Raw genomic sequence first — 23572 nt, forward strand, 5'->3', positions numbered from 1 at the left:
GCTGTCACTGGGCTGAATCGCACCACAGATTTGAGCCCCTGGGCCACTAAACAAACAGCCGCTGTAATCGGTTGTTCAATGGTGGCAATGGAGGCCATGGAGAGGCATCTGTACTTGGTGCAAAGTTTAGAGAGGCGAAGTTTAGAGAGGCGAAGGTCTACTGGACTGTACTGGTCCTAGTCCATTACAGAAGACTGGAGGCAAAGCCAGAGTGAAAATGTGGCCACTCCTGCTCCTCCCTAGAAGGAAGAGACAAGATCTCAGGGAAGTGATCGAAAGAAAGTGATTTGCTAAACAGGACCTCGCTAAGGAGAAGTATCATTCCTCAACTTTCCTTTCTTCCACATCCGATAAGGGTGTGTGTTGGTTTTGCAGGACACCATCCTTGTTGTTGTCACTATGTCTAGTGCTGATTGAATCAAGTACGGGCTGTGGCAGGTCCTAGATGAGTGAGTGTGTTAGGAGGGTTGAGCTGCGTCTTTAGCTCCCTGGGTGGCTTCCTTTTAGAAGGGCAGCAGTATCAATGTTTGTAACTAGCACTTAACAGGCTCTCTTTGGTAGACTGTTCTTCATGGTTGAATAGAACCCTCCCATTGTCTGGGTTTTAAAGAAGGGAACACCACTCTCCATTGGAGCCCTAACTGATCCATTAGAACCTAACAAGCCAAGGTCATTTTAATTCTAGCATCCCTTTTTGTTATCAGAAATGTTTGCAGGTGCTGGATGTCTTGGGAAGGCATCATGGATGAGTCTAGACAGGGTGTAAATGCTTTTACCCCGATTGTGCGGTGGTACGCTGAAGCACAGTGGCGGCTCCCTAGCAGTTGGTGAATAGATAGTCTAAATATTACCCCAGTATTTGCTCCCCCTAGAGGTAGTGGTAAGCCAAGGTCACAGTTTAATGTATTCTTCCTGGGCCAGTATTCCATGTAAGCTGCGTCATCATGCAAGAGAAGTTGACATAGTGAAACTTAGAGCTCTGCTCTTAGGTCTTGTGTGGCTAACTCCTGGTCCACAAGGAAGGTAGGAAGGCTGTAAGGCCATCAAAAATACAGTAAAATATGTATATAAAAATAAGTAATAATTTACGTAACTGTTTTACATTTCAAATATTTATTTAAAATGTAATTTATTCCTGTGATGGGAAAGCTGAATTTTCAGCATCATTACTCCAGTCTTTAGTGTCAAATGATTCTGCAAAAGGACCCTTCTGATTTGCTTATCAAGAAACATTTCTTATTATCTTACCAATATTGGGTAACACTTTAGAATACGGTTCCTTCGTTAATAAATAACTACGCAAGAACTAATGAGTAACACAATATTAACAATCTAGTAACTACTATTAACTAAAATAAATTCTTATTAACGAATTAGTAAGTAATAGCTCACAGATGAAAGTGTTACTAGATACTTCTGTGGGAATTACTAATTATTTGGATCCGTATTATAAAGTGAAGATTATTGGAACTAACTATTAATTACTCAAGTATTACTACATGATCTAGTCATGATTTGTGCAACCGTTTGCGATTTTTGGTGATCTTTAGTATACTTTTAGAAAATGTCTTTAGTAACACTTGAGTAATTACTAGTTAGTTCCAATGATCTTCACTTTATAATACGAATCCAAATAATTAGTAATTCCCACAGAAGTATCTAGTAACACTTTCATCTGCGAGCTATTACTTACTAATTCGTTAATAAGAGTTTCTTTTAGTTAATAGTAGTTACTAGATTGTTAATAAACTTTTTCAGTAGTTCTCTGGGAAGTATAAAAAAATAGTAGTTATTGATTACTTAATAGTGAACTACCACTTTCGTCTGTGCTATTACTTACTAGTTTGTTAATCAGAGTTTCTTGTTAGTTAATAATAGTTACTAGATTGTTAATATTGTGTTACTCATTAGTTCTTGTGTAGTTATTCATTAACGAAGGAACCGTATTCTAAAGTGTTACCCAATATTGAAAACAGTTGTGTTGTGCTGCTTAATATTTTTGTGCAAATCGTGACAATTTTTTTTAGGATTTTTCAATGAAAGTTTAAAAGAACAGCATTTATTTGAAATAGAAACCTTTTTAGCAAATCTCTCCAATGTCATTTTCGATCAATTTATGCACACTAAAAAAAGTATTACATTTTGTTTTTAAAAATAATGCTTATAACTAGTTTGACCGACTTTTAAAACTCAATGTATACATTTATTTCAGTTGCATTCAAAGTGCCGGAGAATTGAACCCATTTCAGTGTTATTCTAGTATTCGACTTGAAAAGTTCAGTAACTTTAGGTTTAATCTCTAGGGATCTCTAAACATTCACCCACAGGGTCAAATATTCTCTGGCATTTAGGAAAAGCACAGCCTTCTGATGCACCTGAAATGCGGGAAAAGGTATGTATTTGATCAGTATGTGTATTCTTAGAGAAGCACCATTCTTTATAAACTGAGCAGCAGATCTGTATTCATTGCTATAAAAAGGAAATGTCAGAATCAAGAACACTACTCTACTTTGTCCAGACCTCATCAGTGTGCAAGCTCACCCCATGTGTTCAGCGCATTTTCTTTTATGCACTGAGCTGCGCTTCTCCCTGAGAGTCTTTTTGTTCTTATAACCAGTAAAGCCCACCCCTTCATTTCTGCCTCTCATCTGCCTCTGTCGGCAATGAGACATGAAGAGGCACTTTTGACACCTTTTCCCCATCTGTGCTCCCACACAAAAGCCTCCTGAACAAGTTCTTCTCAGATTCCATTTGCTCTCAGCCTGTTTCCCCCCCGATCGCCCACCGTCCAGGGGAATCCCCTCTCTTATCTGAGCAAAGAGACAGACCAAAAAAATAATAAAACGTGCGCTTTGAGAGAAAGAGACAGAGAAAGAAAAGTAGTCTCAGATCTCGATACCTCTACACAGAAGTGAGGAAGACAAGTATTATACCTGGGCTGGTTATCTTCTATCTCTTATATGGCTTGGTGCCATACAGACCACATACAGTAGGCCGAAACAATCCATAATGGCACCTTTGAAAATATAAAATACAAAAGTGTGTCCAGTTCAAAAAATTTTAACTTTTAAGTCCATTATATTAAAGGGTAACCAAACCCCTGGTGATGGGGTATGGAGGTGGGGTGGGATGGGATGGGATGGGATGGGGGGTGCACCTGAGACCCACAGTGACAGCTGCTGTCAGACTCGCTACATTATGATTAAAAATATGCTCACTCACATCATGACACCGCTACGGGGGTGGAGTCCATCCACGAAGAGCTGCATTTGGCACTGCGTCGCTTTTCAGCACGAGCTGTGTGGATAAGCCAGTTTCCACCTCCATTACATTGGAGAAGCAATCCCGCATAAAACGCAGGTTTCACACTCAAGCAATAGGCAGGAACTCACGGTCTTCCAGGCCAAGGGAAAGTTCTAGTGGTCTAGTGGAAAGTTGTGCAGTCCAGCAGTGCTGTTGCAACCAGAAACACTACACCTGCGTACCATCCTAACCACTGTACTAAATACAGATAAAGCTAATGCTGAAAATCTACGCTATTCTAACTGATGCAATACCATGCTATTTAGTAAGGCCTAGGCTAAACAAAAAAAATCTAAATAACTATATAAATGCTATGCTAACTAATTCCAAGTCCTGATTGCTACAGTAGTTTTGCTACAGTAGAGACAGATGCTTTTATACCAGGGGCTGCCAAGGGCGTGGTTAGCTCGCACCAAGGGTGTGACAGAGTACCGTTACAGGGTACTCTACGTCACAGAGTACCCCTACTTCAGGAGCTTTCCATTTGCAGCACTTAGTCGTTTTTACACCATATATTTGAAAAATAAAACACTTTATCCACCTTATTCCTATGCCCCATGAGGCTTTGCTCAAATTATGGGTGTGACTTCCGTTAAATTATAAACAATCAGTGAAAGGATCGCTCTATGAATGCAATATGCAAGAAAAGTGTCACAATGAGATGACATTAATCCACTCACCCTTCAACCATCGAAAGTGTAAAAGAATCAACAACTTTCAAAAGACCAAAAATAGCCCCATAAGTGCGAGTCTTTGGTTAAATATCACTGTAGTTGGCAAATATATCTCTGTATTGTGTACAAGCCTTAATCAAAAAAGTTCATTAACTTCAGCATTACGTGAACCTATAAGTGATTTTCGTCATTTTGACAGATTATGAATTGCATTTACCTGAGAAAAAAAGACGTGAGGATTTGAGGAGAATAACCAGAGATTCTTGGTGCATTCCAGTGAATTATTAATGGAATATCGTAAATTAAATTTGGGAGAACAGACCACAAATATGCCGTATATGTTGTCCTTTTTCATACTTTTACAGCTGATTGCAAAGTAAAAAATAAAAATCATCATGAGGAAAAGAGAGCAGCGACTGAAGAGAGCTCTTACCATTGATATTCTCATTATAACATGTCACATAAAATTACCAAGTATAATGTTATTCTCATGATGATGTCTGAAAATAAATCATGAAGGAAAATTGACAGCTCATCCAGTCAAACTGACGGATCAGCTTTATTTGTAGGGCAACCTTATGATTTGAAATGATTTGTTTCAGTCTTTTTGAATGGAAGTTCCCCAAACCGGAAATAAGGTGGCCACCCATAATTCAAAACGCAGTGAGGTCGTCAGGAATAAGGTGGATACCCAAATGTCAAAAAATTTACTTGAATCAATGAACAGCATTTATGAAGCTCCATTCTTACAGATCATTAACTAAAAAAAGTTGTTTTAGTGTTTAGTTACCCTTTAAGCTTACCTCTAGTTAGTGGTGACATTTTCAGCTTAAGCAGCAGTAGTTCAAAACGTGCAAGAGTCAAGTAAAGCAAGTTGCACACACTTTTTGTGGTCTATTCTAGCAGTTATTGGCTACAAATCACACATTGTGGACTGCGGATCGTCAAAAGTTCAGCTATGACAGAGAATCTGTAAAAATGAGAAAATATTTCAGATACCCATTCACAAACAAAATCTAATTGGTAGAAAAATATGAGAAGGCCATCCTATGCCAAAAATGATCTAAAATCCATTAGCATCTGCAGTATAGAAAAGGTTATGTTTACTGGCAATCAGGCAACAAATAACATTTTGAATCATCAAACCAATGCTAACGACTTAGTGAAGAGTAAAGTGTATACTAAATGAGGCAAGGGTGTTGTTACATTTAAGCTATTTTAAGGCATGAATAATGTTTTAATGTAATTTTGGTGATCAAAGATGAGTTTTAAGGGATAGAATTATTGTCTAGAGGAGGACTTTAAATAATACATACATTATGAATTTCATAACAACACTGTTTTAAACAGAATACTAATGTATGTAAAGCCACTGAAAGCTTAAATACCATTAAAATGACACTTACGATGTGTCAAATGAAAATGTAAGTTCCTGGTTTTCTGCACACAATGTGTGTGTATGCAGAAGCATCTCCTCACACAGAGTAATCTGCATACATTTTTGCCCCCTCAGCAATGCTCTTGTGATTTGAACAGAAATTAAACTAAAGTATTTTTTTCACTCCCTTATTTAAAATTGCTTAATTACAAACAACAATAATGCCATTTTATCAGTGAGTTCTGGGAGGAAGGACAGACAGTGAGCTTTAAAACACCATCTTTGATGCCTCGTTAATGTTATGACAGTGTAGAGGATCGTTAGGCCTACAGTAGGCGTAGGAGATCTTCCTAACCTTTATTAATCTTACAGGACATGAAATTTAATTTGCACAAATGAACCACTTCTGTAACCGGTGTCAGTGGAGAATGTTAAAGACCCCATGAATTAATATTTTTCTGAGGCTTTTAGTCCATACCTGTCATCTTTGAGGACAAGCTATCTGCTTAGTACACCTAACAGTTGATAAAAGTAACTTTTAGAACATATACACAGTTTAAATGTACAAAAATTACGTTATTACAAAATACTGATGTCACATGTTGCACTTACACTCAGGTGTATCTGAAGACTATTGGCCAATATAAAAATATAATGAGCATTTTTGAGCAATATAAAAATGGGATGAGCACTTCAATACTTTCTATTTCAATAGAAAATCCACACAGCAAAGAAAACAGCGCCTGTCATGTTATGTCATGTGGTTTTCAAATATTTGTCAACTATTTGCAAGTGCTATGGTGCCCCCATGGTACAACGATGGTGTAAGATGATACTACCATAATGATTATTACCATGTGCTACCATAGTATTACTACAGATCCCCTGATGAGTTTATAAGTTTGCCCCCTTACAGAGAAATGAAGGGTCAATCATTTTTATGGTAGGTTTATTTCAACGGATAGAGACAGAATATCAAAACATACAGCAAAACACACGGTATATCTATATACATATATATGAAGAGTTCAGATGCAAAAGCCTCTAAATGCCATTTGAAATTTTTATTCTAGAATGACCATTTTTGTCAAGCTTGTATTTTTAAATTCAGTAATTTCACTTAAATGACAATTAATAGGTAATCTTCATTGCCATTTAAGTGAAATTACTGAACTTAAATATACAAGCTTGATAAAAATGATAATTTTAGAAGAAAATTTCAAATGGCATTCAAATGGCACTCTTCATATGTGTGTGTTATAAATTAATTTGTATTTCAGTGAGTGAAATAAGCATTTGATCCCAAAGCAAAACATCATTGTTTGAGAAACCCTTGTTGCCAAGCACAGAGGTAAGACATTTCTTGTAGTAGGTCACCAGGTTTGTACACATTTCAGGAGGGATTTTGGTCCACTCCTCTTTACAGACACTCTAAACCCCCCCAATCCCCCCCCCCCACCAAAACCAAGATTTCTCGGCTGTCGCTTCGCAACATGAAGTTTCAGCTCCCTCCACAGATTTTCTATAGGATTAAGGTCTGCCTAAGCCACTCCAAGACCTTAATGTGCTGCTTCTTGAGCCACCCCTTTGTTGCCTGGATGGTATGTTTTGGGTCATTATCATGCTGGAAGACCCATCCACAACCCATCTACAGTGTCCTGGCTGAAGGAAGGAGGTTCTCGTCCAAGATTTTATGGTACATGGCCGCGTCCATCAGTACCTCAATACAGCGAAGTCTATACCCTTAACAGAGAAACAGCCCCAGAGCATAATGTTTACACCTCCATGCTTGACTGTAGGATATGTGTTCTTGGGGTCATAGTCAGTATTTCTCTTCCTCCAAAAGCAATGAGTTGAGTTGATTCCAATGAGCTCAATTTTGGTCTCATCTGACCACAACACTTCCTCCTAAATCCTTCTCTGAATCATTAGATGTTTGGCAAACTCCAGACGGGCTTCTATATGACCTTGCAGGTTCTGCAGGATTTCAATCCATTGTGGCGTAGTGTAGTTACCAATTGTTTCCTTGGGGATTGTGATCCCTCACCTTTCTCATGATCATCTTACCTCAGGTTCCAGACCAAGGGCGATTGATGGTTAGTTTGTATTTTTTCCATTTCTGAATAATGGCACCAACAGTTGTCGCCTTCTCACCAAGCTTCTTGCTGATGGTCTTGTTGCTCATTCCAGCCTTGCAGGTCTACAGTCTGGTCCCTGACATTTTACAGCTCTTTGGTCTTGCCCATGGTGGCGGAGAGGTTGGAATGGAAGATACATATTCTGTGGACAGATGTATTTTATACACATTACGAGCTGACATGAGGAGTACTTTCTAAAAGTGACAGGACTAATCTGTGTTCCACATGGGCACATAACCAATCTGTGGAAGGCTGAATTCTTGCTGGTTGGTAGGGGGTCAAATACTTATTTCGGTCCCACTTTATATTAAGTGGCTTTAAGTAGCTACTATGTACTTTCATTGAAACTAATAATTTGATACAATGGACTTATTGTGTACATGTTTTTACATTGTACTTATATTTTTAAAATACCAGCATAATTACATCTGTAATTACACAGATGACCCATCCTTTACACTTTAACCTACCCTTAAACCTACCCATACCACCACACCTGTCCCTAACCTTACCCGTATCACACCTCAATAGCAGCAAAAGTTTTTTACAATACAACAGCAACACAATAATACATTGTACTTATTGTTCGATGTAAGTACATAGTACTTAAAGCCACTTAATATAAAGTGGGACCCTTATTTCACTTGATCAAATGCTAATCAATTTATAAACTATATATAATGTTTTTGTTTTTGTTTTGTTTTTTTGCGGGGAGGGGTGTTGTTATTCTGTCTCTATCGTTTAAAATTATAGACCATTCATTTATATATATATATTACACTGTATGTGTGGGGGAAAAGCAACATGCTAAAACCATGGTACTTTATGACACTTTTTTGTAAGTGTTCAAACGAATACTGGAGTAAAAACAGCTCAACTGCAGTTTTAGGCATGCAAGACAAACAACAGTGGTGTCTTGAAAAGAGCACCAGGAGCAACTCCACTGCTTGTTTAAGCACATAACTCAGTTTAAAATGCTAATACTTGCATGAGCCAATGCACTTGACTGCGAAATTCCCTTTCAGGCAATTACTGCTTTTGTATTTCGCTGAAAGCTGTATGCAGCACATATATTATACGCTGTGGATAAAATTAATTGAGAATTTGGGCCTCAAATAATAATTTATACAGAGCGAATTTGAATTTCAGATGTGTGCTGTGGTGTATTTTTTCCCCTTCTTGAACATGCTTCTTCAGGCAGCTTGAGGAAGCTCAGAGTTTGCAAAGGATCGATGCAAGAATGATAATGAGTGTGGCAGCATTCATCCTGCATGCATTGCTGATATCATTTTAGCAGATTAGTGAAACTAAAGCACCCAACAGCCCATCTTAACGGTGGCAAAATGGGGCCGAATGCTAGCGCGTACTGAGATCGAGAAACCTCACGCAATAACTCTTTGTAGAGCCAGAGATGGGGAAAAAAAAATGGTCACCACATTTTAAGTATGCAAAACTATTTTGATGCTCACAACCAATGAGGTCATGCTTCTAGGCTTCTGTTTGAATAAAAAATTATAAATTCAGAATGTTAAAATATGCCATCAGTTTCCCACGACTGATACATCTCTTCTTAATTGAAATTTTGCATTCTTTTTAACGTATTGCCAAAACAAGATTTTCATTCTTAGTCGAGTCAGTCTGTGGTGTTAATATCGTCTCCTGCTCTAATGTCTTTTCGTTATGCAAATTTGCAGCTACAAGTCCACAAAAATTGCACATGCAAATGAACGACAATGAATGGGATATAAAGTGATATGATGGTCTGTTTAACATGGGTTTTCCTGCCCAAGCAACCTTTAATATTTTCCATACATTTCATGATGTGAAGAAGAAGCAATTAGATAGTCTGGAAATGGGATCCTCTTCAAGGGACATTGACTGACATACACTACCAGTCAAACGTTTGGAAAAATTAAGATTTTCTTGTAATGTTTTTTGAAGTGTCTATGCTAAAAAATACAGTAATATTGAATCATATTATTCCAATTTAAAATAACTGTTTTCTATTGTAATATGTATTAAAATATAATTTATTTCTTTGATGGCAAAGTTGACTTTTTAAGCAACCATTACTCCAGTCTTCAGTGTAACATTGTCCTTCCAATAGGCTTAATATCTTTATAATATATTAATCATTCTAATATGCTTATTTGGTGTTCAATTTTTATCAATTATAACTGGATCTCAATTATTAATAACTGATTTTTTTCAATGTTAATCAATTTAATGCATATTGCAATTTTAATTTCTGTTTAACCACAATTTTTTAACGGTTCACGGGTTCCACAAAAAATATTGGGCAGCAATACAAAATAAATCTAAATACATTCGATTTTAGTTGACTAAATCAACAGTAGAGATCCAGGATTAAGGCATAGTCAATTAGGGCATTTATACCTTTTATAAACATTATAAGAGCAATAATGCATTAGAAAAAAAAAACATTACTGGTGTGCATCTTGATACAAAACAATGGCACTGACATATTTTAAGATATCAGTGTAAGAAACTTTCAGTTAAAACAGCTCAAATATGGATTTTAGTTCCTTTTATAAAAAATAAAAAGACTACAAATAAAGCTATACAAAATTAACACTGACCATGTCGTGTAAGTGTCTCACCTTCTTTCCAGACAGCAACATAGTGTCTGCCCAACGCGTTCTCATCCCAAAGCGCCATATAGGACGCTTTTGCAAAAGCGTAAATATCCAACGCACATGGCACCCTTTAACGTCTAATGAGATGCTTCGGTTAATGGTTAAGTTTAGGTATGGTGTTGGGTAAGGGTTAGACCACTAGAGGGCGCCTTCTGCCCAAATATATCTGCGTCTCATTTCACGTTAAAGGGTGCCATGTGCGTTGGATATTTACGCTTTTGCAAAAGCGTCCTATATGGCGCTTTGGGATGTGAACGGGCTCGTCTGCCACGCATGGAATTCACATGTTCCAGATCTGGGCCAACACTATGTTGCTGTCTGGGTTGCTATAGGGAAATATTGCTGGTTTACCAGGAATAACATCCAGAGAACCAAACAGGAGAGAAAAACAGGCAAAACATCCAAAACAATGGCCTCTTATGCAGTACCAGACTGATGTTTAGTGCATTACAAAGAAAGCAACTCACATGTGAAAGATAATGTGCGTACATGGTTGTTTAGAGGTGCTACAATGAACTGTGCCAATACACATTCAAAACAGAACCAGAGGACAGTAGTACCCAGAACTGGTTCGATGCCAAGATACTGATGTCATCATGTGGGAGAGTGAATGTCAATACATTCTGAGAATATCTCCAAAAAAAGCTCCAAAAGGGGGTTTTCACAGCAATGCCATATACAGTAAAGAACCATTTTTGGTTCCCCAGAGATCCTTCAGTAAAGCGTTAAATAACTATTATAAATAACTATATCTAAAGAACCGTTTTCCACTATTTGTTGAATGAAAAAGTTTCATAGATATTAAAAGTTTTTCATGGAATCATTGATGCCAATATTGTAAGAACGTGTTAGAGTAGAGAAAAAAAATGTCAATATAACTTTAAAGTTATACTCTATAGAACATTCATTTATGGATGAATCAACAGGCTTTACCTTGTTCCCACGTGACCACCTCCTATGTCTCAGGACTCACTGAAGCAACAGGTGAACTCAGCATCTGGAATACATTGCATAGTAATTGGCTTCTATCCACGTCACTTTTGACTTTCAACTCCCGTCCAAATTTCCTCAACTTTAATTGACTCTTCTGCCAGTGGGGGCACAGGCACACACGCGTAGTCGTAGGCATCTGTCCTCATTTCTCTCGTGGTTATTTAAACCCTCTGTGTCAGCCGAGAGATTAGACGGGTGTACGGAGCCATCAATAACAACGTTTCTGCACCCGTCTCCCGGGCCGGCACTGATGATGGAGCGAGTGGAGCCGTTGCTTGGTAACGGACGGATGGTCTTATTCACGGCAGAATCACCGCTCTGATGAACTGCACCCATTTTTTTTCTCCCGCAGACTGGCATACATCCAAAATGCCAACCCAATTGCTTCCTGGGAAAAGCTGAGTAGGGGAACTAATCTCAGTTGAATTTGGTAGCCCGATTTTTAATTTTCTTCTATTCTTCCTTTGGAAGCCGCAACTCCAGCACCCAAAAACCTGCATTACTTCCTGTTTCAAAAAGATAACTACTTCTGTTTCATTGCAGGCAGGCAGGATTCTTCTATATATTATAGGTCTGCACAATAATGCTGAGGCAATTAACTTTTTTTTTAACAATTAACAGGCCGCCTTTAATAAACTGACAGGTATTGAGAATGAGGAGTCACGTGCCGATTTGGGCGGGGTCTGAGCCGGTCGGCCATGATTAATGCAATACTGATGAGTTTTAAAGTATGAAAGTAGTTTTTTTTTAGTTTAGTGATAGTGTGTCGCGAGTTAGCCTGCCCGAGCGAGCACATGGTTAGCATGGATCCTCGCGGTCAGCCTGCTATACATGAGAGACGGTCATTGATGTCGACATTGTTTGAATATTTCAGTTTTATGAGTTTTATCTTAAATCTACACTATGTCTATGTTTCGTTTGCATTAGTTTTGTATGTGACTGTATATTATAAAATGCATAGGACACGATGTCATCGTGAACATTGGGTAACGTGAGATATGAGTATATGAGTATGTATCTCAGCTCCATTGTTGTCATCAATTTCATATTGTCATTTAGTGGGTCAAGGTAAATATAAATGCTGAAAACGTGTTTTTTTTTGTAAAGAATTTGAGTATTACTGTCAATTGTAAATGCCACATGTCTGTTGTGTGATGACACATGTTTGAAGTCACTCATTTACAGTCAGTCGTTACTGTGTAAGAAAAGTGAGACATGTGCAGATAATATAATGTACTAAGCATTTATTATACATGAATGCTTTTATTATTTTCCATTCAGAATCAATACACTGTTGAAGCAATCACGACAGCGCTCTCTTCTCTTCTCATTGATTTATTATTAATCTCCTCTACTTCTCATTCAGAGGTACTACAAATGCCTAGCTGTAGTTCCGCCCCTCCTCCACTGTGATTGGACGGCTGGGTAAAAAGTGACAGTGATGAGCGCTACGTTTTACCCAAAGTTGAACATTCTTCAACTCTCGGCGACCAGTAAAACGCTTCGGCGTAAAAAAAAAACGCTCAATACCTCATTATGGGCCTTTCACACAGGACGCGGAACGTGCAGCGCTGGGTTCAGCGTTGCTCTTCAGTTACAACATGATTTGTTGTAATTTGTGCTGCGCTATGCCAGAGCAAAGAAGGCGGTGTGGACGATGTTAAGTGGACGATCTATACGTCAGTATAATAACGTTAATTATTTGTCCCTATATGACCTCAAACTTGTATTGTACAGCTCAGGAAGTTCCAACACACCCCAGATAGCAAACTGACATTGAATCAACGTGGAAATATGACATCGAAACAACGTTGATCTGACATTGTTTTGCTCATCGAATTAACATTGAACCAACGTCAGACGCGTCATTCTTTTAAAACTAACGGAAAATCAACTTGAAATCAACGCGTTGTTTCAACGTTATGAAAGCAAACCAATTTTCGATTTTCATTAGCTTTGAAGAATGCCGCGACTGACGTTGGTTCAACGTTAATTCGATGAGCAAAATCAACGTTATTTCAATGTCATGAGAGACGTCGTTTCCACGTTGATTCAATGTCAGTTTGCTGTCTGGGACAGTACTTGCCGTTCATCCATTTTGATTTCCGTGCTTGTTTGGATGTCCCATTTCTATTGGCCGTGCTGGTAATTGTCACAGAGCGCAGTGGCAAAAGTTAAACTATTTTGAACTTTGACCGCAGCTTGCACGCGAGGACGTCAATGGTGCGCACCGCTGCGCTATGGTCAATGCAGCAACAAAACGTCTTTGCACGCCGCAAGCAACTGAAATGAATGGGTTTCATAGCGCAGCGCATTCCGTGTCCTGTGAAAAAGGCCCATTACGCTCATGACGTTCTAAAACCCGGCGCTCCCATTGAAAACAATTGAAAACATACACCAGGCGTGTGGAAAAACGCTTTGGTGGACACATGGCTTAAGAGGTTAGAGACCCCTAGCGGTGAAAACAAATACATATTGTCTCTTTAACACTTATTTCACAATATTACATGTTTTACCAAAATCAGATATATGCAGCCTTGACAAATTATAATAGCAATACAAAAAATCTCCATCCTACCTAAATAAACACATGAGGGAGAACTGTTAATCAAGTAATTATATGGGGGTTTTAAAGATAGTTAGGAAACTCTACACTATTTTAGTGGAATAAAGGTTAATATATAGACCTTATGTCCCCGCCCCTTTTAAGCTCTGCGCTTCTTGTAATCTGTCTTCCAGTTTGTATTTCCACAGCATGAAGGAAAGATCTCATGAATGAACCGCTCGTTTAAAAACATTTGTTTTCACATCTGCTAAACACATTACAATGATGACTTTAGTTAACTCTACAATAGATCTGTAAATCCACTAAACCTGCTAATTACTCTTCGACAGTGATGCCATATAAATATACAGAGCTACTGCAAAAACAGAAGTTCAAAGATAAAATTCTAAAGATGGCTGAACTCTTGTTTTTCTGGAACATAAGGTCTAGTTAAATCACAAATTTCAAGCATTTTGTCATCATTACAAAAAAGCCACACATCAATTTTGGTATTACGAGCATCACCATGGAAAGGAATAAATGATCAGTTTGAGGATGTGAGCAGATGGGAGTTAACGTGAATGTAGCATAAGCCAAAACTGCTTTCTGACTTTTATTAGCATGTGATCCTTGCCCTGGTGTTTACTGAGTGTGATTCAAACACTAATGCTCACATTACATGCAAACCTTTTCTGAATATGAATATGAATATTGCGAATATATGTAATTAAGATGACACCCCATTGGCACCAAATATCAGACAGCAAAACATCCAGCGAGTATAAAGCTAATTGCCGCAAGAGGAGCATTTTAGCAAAGAGGCAGTGGCACACACACATAAGATTGGATGGACACTCACACAAACAGCTTGAGAGGAGATCTCTGGAATTTGCTAATTTCCTAACTCAAGGGCTCAGTGATATCACACTATGCAGGGACACACACCATAGCATCTGTTCAGGAAGGCCTGCCAAAACACAACACCTGGACGCAGACTGAACACACACACACACACGAGAACAGAAAGCCATGAGGGATGTAAATCTATCCGACACAGCTTGGTTCTTTGCTACTGTTCAACAAAACAATGCAATCACTGGCAGCCAATTCATTCCAGAGAAATATTCTCTAAAGTTATTCAGCTTTACAAATCACATACGGTATACCATTTCTTTTACTATTTCTTTTACTATTCTACTTTTCTTTTACACTATCACAAATCTCAATAATTTTGCCACATATCGATCCATTTCGGCATTATTGCATCAACAAGGAAAATTTAGTTATTTAGTAAATTATGAGTTATTGATATAGTTTGAATACTTTCAGAAAGATTTTATCCAGCTGATGAATGATAAAAACTATCAGCCAATCAGAATCCATCCTGCTGTAATGAGCCCAAGTATTTAATGTGACAGACAAGTGTGCTTAGAATAAACAGAATGATACAATCCACTGGTGTGAACCCTAATATAGTTGTTGTTCTCAGTGTAAACAGGCCTTAATAATAATTGTATATACCATTTTTCATACATAAAATGCAAATTATGCAATCCCAAAGACCACCGATCACACAAAGCCAGCTGTAATTATCCACTGAAGCAAGTTGAACTGAGAACCCAAGTGAAGCTTTATTGAACTAAATCCAGAACGTGAACAAAACAAAACGATAACTAGACGATAAACATCACTATGAACTAAGCTTGACCATAAACAAGAAACTCATTAACAGCAAAAATCAGGCATAGATGCAAACCCAGCTGTAAATGAGGAACCACTAAGCAGAAGGGCATGGTCAATGTTTTGAGCCAAGGGCCAATTAAACCTAGCCTGACTACATCAGACTTCCTACTTCCGCTAATTTCATTTTGCTCCTGTAGTCAGTCTGAGATAGCGGCCTCTCTTTCAGTTTTCCACCGGCCTGAAAACAGCCGGCCAATCAATGAACAGAGGGCGGGCTGAGAGCTGCGACATAGCCGCTAAGCACCGAGGAGTACATTGTAGGTTAGAGAAATCGAAAACCGAATACCGAAACAACCGTAGAAATGGGAAACAAGACACGGGATGCAATTCGCTCTATTATGGAGAACATTCCGGGGTTTTTCAAACTGAAGCAAAAGTCGTTTACAGCCATGTTCACTCCGGTATTTCGCTCGCATCATCAGTGTTTACAGTTAGGACCGGCGCGTGCAGACGTTTTTATTTTTGCAAATCATTATAGCAAGGACAAATATTAACACTTCAAGCTTAGGCATTTAGGCTACCCATTTTTTTCAGGCTAATTGTAGTAATGACGGATCAGACCTGTTTGGCCATAACTATAAAGACATAACTTACCCCCATTCAACGTCAGTTCTCCGTCTTTTACGGCCATGACAAGAAAGTCGGTCTCCTCGGCTGTGAACGCTCCTGGCGCGCTCTTATTATCATATTATTATTATCATAATAATAATCCACCATATTTCGTTTCGACATCCTGCTGCATTAGTCCCAGATATGTGATTCGTTCATGACAAATGAACGTAAGACTCGGAAGCAAGGTAAAGTGATTATTTATGTTCCCTGTAAATCATTTTTTACTACATTATGATTTCTTAATTCAGAATATGATCAACATTGCGTAGGTGGATGTGATCGGGGAATTTGGCTGTTAAAATTATAACATTAAGCCAAAATAAACAAAATGATTCGAATGACTCAGAAAATCAGTAAAATGAACTTCCCATTCATTACTCGCGAGAGCAGGGGCTCGGTCTCGCCCTCGCGACGCTGCGAGGCGGTGGAAGCTAAATCAGTCATGGCTCGTGAGAGCAGGGCAAGCCGATGCTGCGGGTCGGCCGCAACTCAGTAATTCATATAAATAACCTAGTTTGTGAATTGTTCATTCCCGGTTCTTCTTCAGAAGACCTGATTACAGAAACATTCAGTTCATGTTGTAGATTCACAGATATATGCTAAATATTAAATACAAATTATTTCAAATAATATATACAGGAAAGATCTGAAAATCAGCCATGTCCAGTAGGATTGTGACATCATCTCAAAAGCCAAAAACACCTGATCAACTTCCTCTTGACTTATAAACTACAGCAGTCAGAGGGAGATGAATTATAAGAAGATTAGGGACAAGAGACCATCTAAAGCAAATACTGATATCCATTATGGTGACAAGTAACTTTATTATTAACTAAATCTCTGTTAATTCTCTACAACAACTTTTGTACATGTATGAAAGAAATAATCGTAAACTGGTTTGTAAACAATGTCACTAGTCATAATCGTAAACAATGTCACTGGCATTGTTTTATCTCAAGATGCACATCAGTAATGTTTTTTTTCTCCCCAAATTACCCACTTCTGTGGCACTTTCTCCAACACATCTGTCCTCAAAAGAGTAAGTGCACCTGACAGCGGCAAATAAAACATGGAGGACAACAATTAAACTCTCTCACAAAGCTTTGGAAAGATTTGTTTGGTCTGAAAGAACGACTAGCTTACAAAAACACTGATGTAGTGATTTAGTTCTTAAGAGTCTGTACGAAATACAAAAAGGCAGAAACTAACACATCAAACATGTCTTGAAGCAATTTTACAGGGGTTCCTTTTTTTTACGTCTTAGCACATAATACATTGCTGTGGTTGTATTCATCAGTGCACATAATTTTAGTTAAATTGCTCTGCATTTGATGAATGAATGATGAATTCCACACAGGCTAATTGGTCAATTAGACAAATGGCTATTTATTTAGACATTGTTTTAAATGCCTTTACTCCATTCTGGATTTTAACACCCACACTGCAAAAAAAAAAAAAAAAAAAAATGTGTTCACTCAACTTACATTTTTAGAGATATTTGCAGATATTTAAACATTACTTTGCATATTCTGATATAAATCAAATTTTAAATATGAGAGAATTGAAATATCCTCCATAAGTCTAGCCACATGCCTTTTAGGAACTTAATGAAATGAAGCCTATGTTGAAAAAGAAGTAATAGTTGGCAGGTTTTATAGATTTTTAGCTTTAGTTTGCTGACATAAGCTGGATTAGCAACGGTGTCATATAGAAATGTTGATACTGCAAACAATACACAATTACTTCATATATGTCATTTTACAACCATTTTAGCCAAATGTACTTACCAGATTTGATGATGATAGAATGATCATATCACAATAAATAATGAGAACTAACCTTGCTGGTTCAGCATGTATTTTTTAAGTTGAGGCGATACATAATCTTCTGAACCGTCAGACGTGACGTGAACGTTTCTGGCTGGGCAGACATGATAGGAACTGTCTCCGGCTGGGCAGATGTGACATGAACAGTCTCTGGCTGGGCAGACGTGGCATGAACCATCTCTGATTGGGCAGACATGGCGTAAACCGTCTCTGACTGGGCAGACGTGACCTGAACAGTCTCTGACTGGGCAGACTTGACGAGCAGTCTCTGGATCCGCAGTTGGACGTGAGCGGTCTCAGGATCAACAGACATGATGTGAGCAGTCATAAACGGTGGGCTGCTGGGGCACAGCCTCTGGGCTCTTGGGGAGGTTGGAGGTCTTTCTCCTCCTCCGCCGTTTCTCATTCTGATGTGCACGCTCTGGGCTGGATGGAAACCGCGGTGAACCGAGCTCTGAGCTGGGCGGAATCAGCGGCGGGTGGAGCTCTGGATACCACCAGCACAGGGTCGAAGAGGGGCCTGAGTGGAGAATGGTGTCAGGATTCCTCACGACCACCTCCTCCACTGCGGCCTCCATGGGTCCCGTGAAATCTGACCAACCGGTCAACCTCAAAAAGTTATATTCTCTCCCGCTCGGTGGCTGGGGAAGAGAGAATAAAAAACATACCGCTGGATCTTGTTGTGACCGACTCTTTCTTTCACAATACACACACAGGAAACAATAGATCCAAGAGCAGTAACAACTCACAACAAATCCAGGCAAAGGTAAAAAAAATCCAACAAGGCAATCCAAAACACAAGAAACAAATAAGAACCAGCCAGATACAGACATCAGAAGTGTGGTGACATAAAACAAGGACTTTGTAACAAATACTAAAACAGACAGGGTATTTAACAAAGAACTCACAATGATGACGGGGAACAGCTGAGTGCAATGAACAGTAATTAGTACAGACAAGGATTGTGGGGAATGCAGTTCATGTTTGCAGATGTTGACGCTTGCCACCAGTTTTCACTCCTTCAACCCCAAAAGCCTCAACATCATCAGCTCAACAAAAACAAGCTGGCAGGAAAAGATCTGCTAAATTCTCACCTCATCCAGCCAAAAGATCATCACTGCCTGCCTAGGTGAAATCCTCTCCGCCGATCACTGATCCTTCAGATTTAATTTATCAGCTTCTTTCCCCAGTCCAAAGCCTTTCCCAAATGGTCAAAGGATCAGAGTAAAAAAAATATGATTTTTGAACTCCCCTTCATCAATCGCAATCCTAACCTCTGCTCAGATCCCAGCTTGAATCCTTCAGGCATTCTACAGTCCTGGCCTTCCTATGGATCAAGTAACCCCCCGAGCATGCCTTCAACATCAGCCACCATGCCAGCTCCTCTTCATAAGTCTCAGTCACCATTTCGAGATGTTTCCGCTCCACCGGCTTCTTCAAACTTCAACCTCTCCATAGCAACCCCAACTCAAGCGTTCAGTAGGCATTTTGTTTCTCCCACCGCAAGAACAAACATCATCCAAGAGAAGGACATCAACTACTTCCCTCGCCACTAGCTTCTGACAGGAAAATGGTTTACTGTGATGACGTGGCAGTCCTTTTAAAAACTTCTGATCCTCGGTTACAATGCAATCTTTCATTTGGCGAATTTGTAATCGCTTTCAGCCTTTACAGAGACATCCTATGCCAAGTTTACCCAGAACAAAGGGAAGAATGCGACCTCTACATATCCATGCTGACGGACTTCAACCAAAGATACGGGGGCACTTTATTTTACGAAGATCACAAATCATTCTCTGCTAAATCTGCGTCCTTCATCACTCTTTATAAGTCAAGACTGGTCCGTTACCCATACCGAACTTCTCGTCTGTCATTCGGCGGCCAAAAAAACTATTTGCAGCGCTCACTGACACACAGCTATTTTCTGCCCTAAAGCTTTCCCTAGCCACGAGCCTGCTGTCCATGGTGCTGAAAACGTAAGACTCTCTTCCTACAAAAGAGGTTGCTCGGTCGCAGAACCTAATGACGCTCCCATATGTAATCTATTTAGAGTAGCTGTTTGCTCATTTTCGATTTGTAGATTTGCTCACATTTGTAGTTTTTGCTGGGATCCACACTCGAAATCTGTCTGCCCACGCCGGTACAAACCTCAAACCCGATGGAAAGCCCCATTCCGGAGAAAATTCTGAACAATCGTCCATCTGTCCCCATCAACATTTTTAACCTTTAAAGCTACCTCTCTTCTCACCCTGACTCGTCATTTGTTGACTGTTTTAATCACCGGTCTGTCCCAAGGGTTCTGGGTGGGCATCCTTTTTCATCTTACTACCTCTTTTCTAGCAAAAAAACTGTTAGATGAAGTCTGTCCGACATTTCTATTTGGTCTCATCTGTTAAATGATTGGAACGGCATTTCCTTTTTCTACAACAATGCTTTCGAATTGTCCGCAGACCTACACCTATTTACAGATGCCACCCCATCTATCGGTTTTGGGGGATTTTTCAAGGGCACTGGTTCGCAGAGAAATGGCCTAATGAATTCGAAAACAAAACAAAAATAATGAAAATAATTCAGATATTTGTTCTAATATATTTTTTCTCTCTATGTTTAGGAACTGCAGGATCCACATCTAGAGAAAATATTCCTCTACCGGTCTTTGGGGGTGGGCCCCGTCACGGGGGATTTATTCTTCCTCCTATTTTGGGGGGACGGCTGCACCAATGCCTTCATCTATAGACCATTTCACAAGATGTAAACAACACTGGTCCAGAAGCACTTCCTGTTTCAGTTTTTTAACACTACATAAAAGCTGGGATAAAATACAACCAACAGAACATTTAAAACTGAATCAAAAAGTTAAACAAACATCTTTAAGATGTTTTCTTTACATGTGAATTTAGTTACAAACTGAAACAGGAAGTGCTTCTGGACCAGTGTTGTTTACATCTTGTGAAATGTCTATAGGCAGGATATTCAGATTCCGTACCCTCGAAATGTGAACTATGGACGGGGCCTAAGCTTAAACTGTATATTATGCTTGCTGAGCTGTTGTTAAATTTTTTCTGGCAACGTTATTACTTACCCGAGTCTTTCTGGTAGAACAACAAAATCCCAGATTTATGACATCACAGCCATGAGCATATTAACATGACCACCCTGATTTAGACATCAATGATGACTCAGCAAATTGGGCCATGGCAGTACATAAAGCCATCATAATATGAAATCACTTCCATCATATAAAAATCCTATACTTTAAAGGCCTCATAATTTCTATCAGCTGTGTGTACAGCCTTACTAAACCAAGCAGCTATAGAAGTAAAAGGACAAACAGGTGACCAGCGGGTCTGTCCTAACATCTGGTATGACTGAAGACACTCATCTGGACAAATCACAACACACACACACTTGATTTCTCTGGAGGATATACTATTCATTTGGATGCTCATAAAACAGTTTGTCTGGGTATTCAGAACAGCATGTCCTTAGCTAGTTAACACAGATTGGAAAGACAAATGCTTTTAAAAAAGTCAACATTAGACACAGATTAAAATAGATCAATATTTGCTGTTATTGCAATTTGTTCATTAACTTCATCAAAATCTATTTGTCTGCTTGTTTAAATTAACTAAAAACTCATCAGTTATGTCTCCTGAAAAGGAAATTTGTCTCTGAGGAAACCAGGAATAGTCCCTCTGTCGTGAAAATTAAGCTTGTAATGTTGCTGTATGTCTATGGTGTTTTTAAAATGCTTGAAAACAAACCATGTGCATATTCATGGCAGTGAATACTCATTACTGAGTATTTTCTCTATGAATCTGCATTGAACCAAAGTCAGTCTCAAAATCGTGGTTTGAAATTGCTGGTGTTTCAATGTGTGATCATCAATGAGTGGATCTCATTGATGGAACTAGGTTAAATTTTTATATTCATAGAAGTGCGTATACTAAATGAGGGAAAGGTGTAGAGTTACATTCAAGTTATTTTAAGGCATCAATGAAAAAAAAAGTTTACATATGTAATTTTTGGTGATCAAATAAGAGTTTTAAGGGATAAAATTATAGACTACATGTGGACTTCAAGAAAGTAAATCGTGAAATGTGTTTCCATTTTAGATATGAAATGAAAACTGCAGCTATTTTTTCATGTGATACAAAGAAAAATTCCCTGATTCTCCAGCAATTGTCATAATAATTGATCTCACGGGAACCACAGGGAGTTATTAACCCTGATGTATTCCTCAAGTTGCTTACCATCCTGAGACATTCCTCATATCCGCTTGAAGTCTCATAAATCTGTGTGATCCTCCTGCTCTGTGTGTGCAAGAAAGAACTTTAAATGTCACAAAAGTCTTTGCCATCAAACCCAAAAGGAGCTGAGGCCATCGGATCAAAGGATAAAAGTGGAATATATATATATATATTTCAAAACCTGGCAGCAACAAGCTTCACATAATTAATCCAGAGGTCATTCTGAATGCTGACTTAAGTCTTCAGCCCTTTATTGAAAATGCATCTTCTTTTTAAGTGCACATATTTTTGCTCAGCATGATGTAGGAGGTTAATCTCACTATTTGTCAAGAGCCGATTACCATTTCACAGATCCAGTGAATTTAGATCTTGTTCTGACTCCATCCGCATGGGCCCCTGCAGAACTGCAATGCAAGATGTAAATAAGGTCTTCTATACTTCATCACATGGATTATTAACAAGAAATGTACATTAATTTATACATTTAAAAGAGAAAGCATGGATCATCCTGTGCTATTACTACTTTTAAATTCATCCAGGTAATATTATGGATTGCCATTTTCAGTAAATTATGAATAAGCACTGTAGTCTTTTGGAGTAAATTCGCTTAGACCAAGAACCTACCTTAATCTGGTTCTTAATTTAATCTAATTTACCCTAAACCTGTAAGTTGATTCTTGTTTAATTAAAGGTTTTCATTCACATCAGATATGAGACATTAATTATTCTACATGAGATAAAGACCAGACACATAATCATTCAGGAACTGTCCCATTTGTTCTGGTGCAATTCCTTTATATAAGTAAAAGCACATAATCCCCATAGCATGAGTAAATTGAGAAATGGAAGCTCACATAAACAAAAATCCTTTAACAAAAGAAAACACAAACATTGAGGGGCCTATCTTGCACCCGGCGCAAATGACTTTGTACACTAATGCATGTATCGTTCTTATTTTGCAGCTGCACAAAGTGGGCTTTTCCCTCTTTTTACAGTTTACAGACGCACGTCGGTAAACTAGGAAATGAACTTGCCCTCCCCGGGCGGGTCAGCGGGGAAAAAAAAGAGGCGTGTTTCAGCGTAAACATTCCCTGGTGCTATTTTGCAGTTCCAAAAAAAAATTGCGCCACTGACCAGAAAAAAAAACTGGTCTAAAGTCAGTGGGGTGTTGCGCGTTGTTCATAATGCATGCTTGGCCTTAAAGGATTAGTTCACTTTTGAAAAACTTTTGCTGATAATTTACTCACCCCCATGTCATCCAAGATGTCCATGTCTTTCTTTCCTCAGTCGAAAAGAAATTAAGGTTTTTGATGAAAACATTCCAGGATTTTTCTCCATATAATGGACTTCAATGGGAACCGGACGGTCCAAGGTCCAAACGACAGTTAATAACAGTTTCAGATGCAGCTTCAAATGTCTTTAAACGACACCAGACGATGAATAAGGGTCTCAT

This window comes from Pimephales promelas, chromosome 10 (genome assembly GCF_988280905.1).
Source record: "Pimephales promelas chromosome 10, fPimPro1.hap1.1, whole genome shotgun sequence".
Taxonomy (NCBI): domain Eukaryota; kingdom Metazoa; phylum Chordata; class Actinopteri; order Cypriniformes; family Leuciscidae; genus Pimephales; species Pimephales promelas.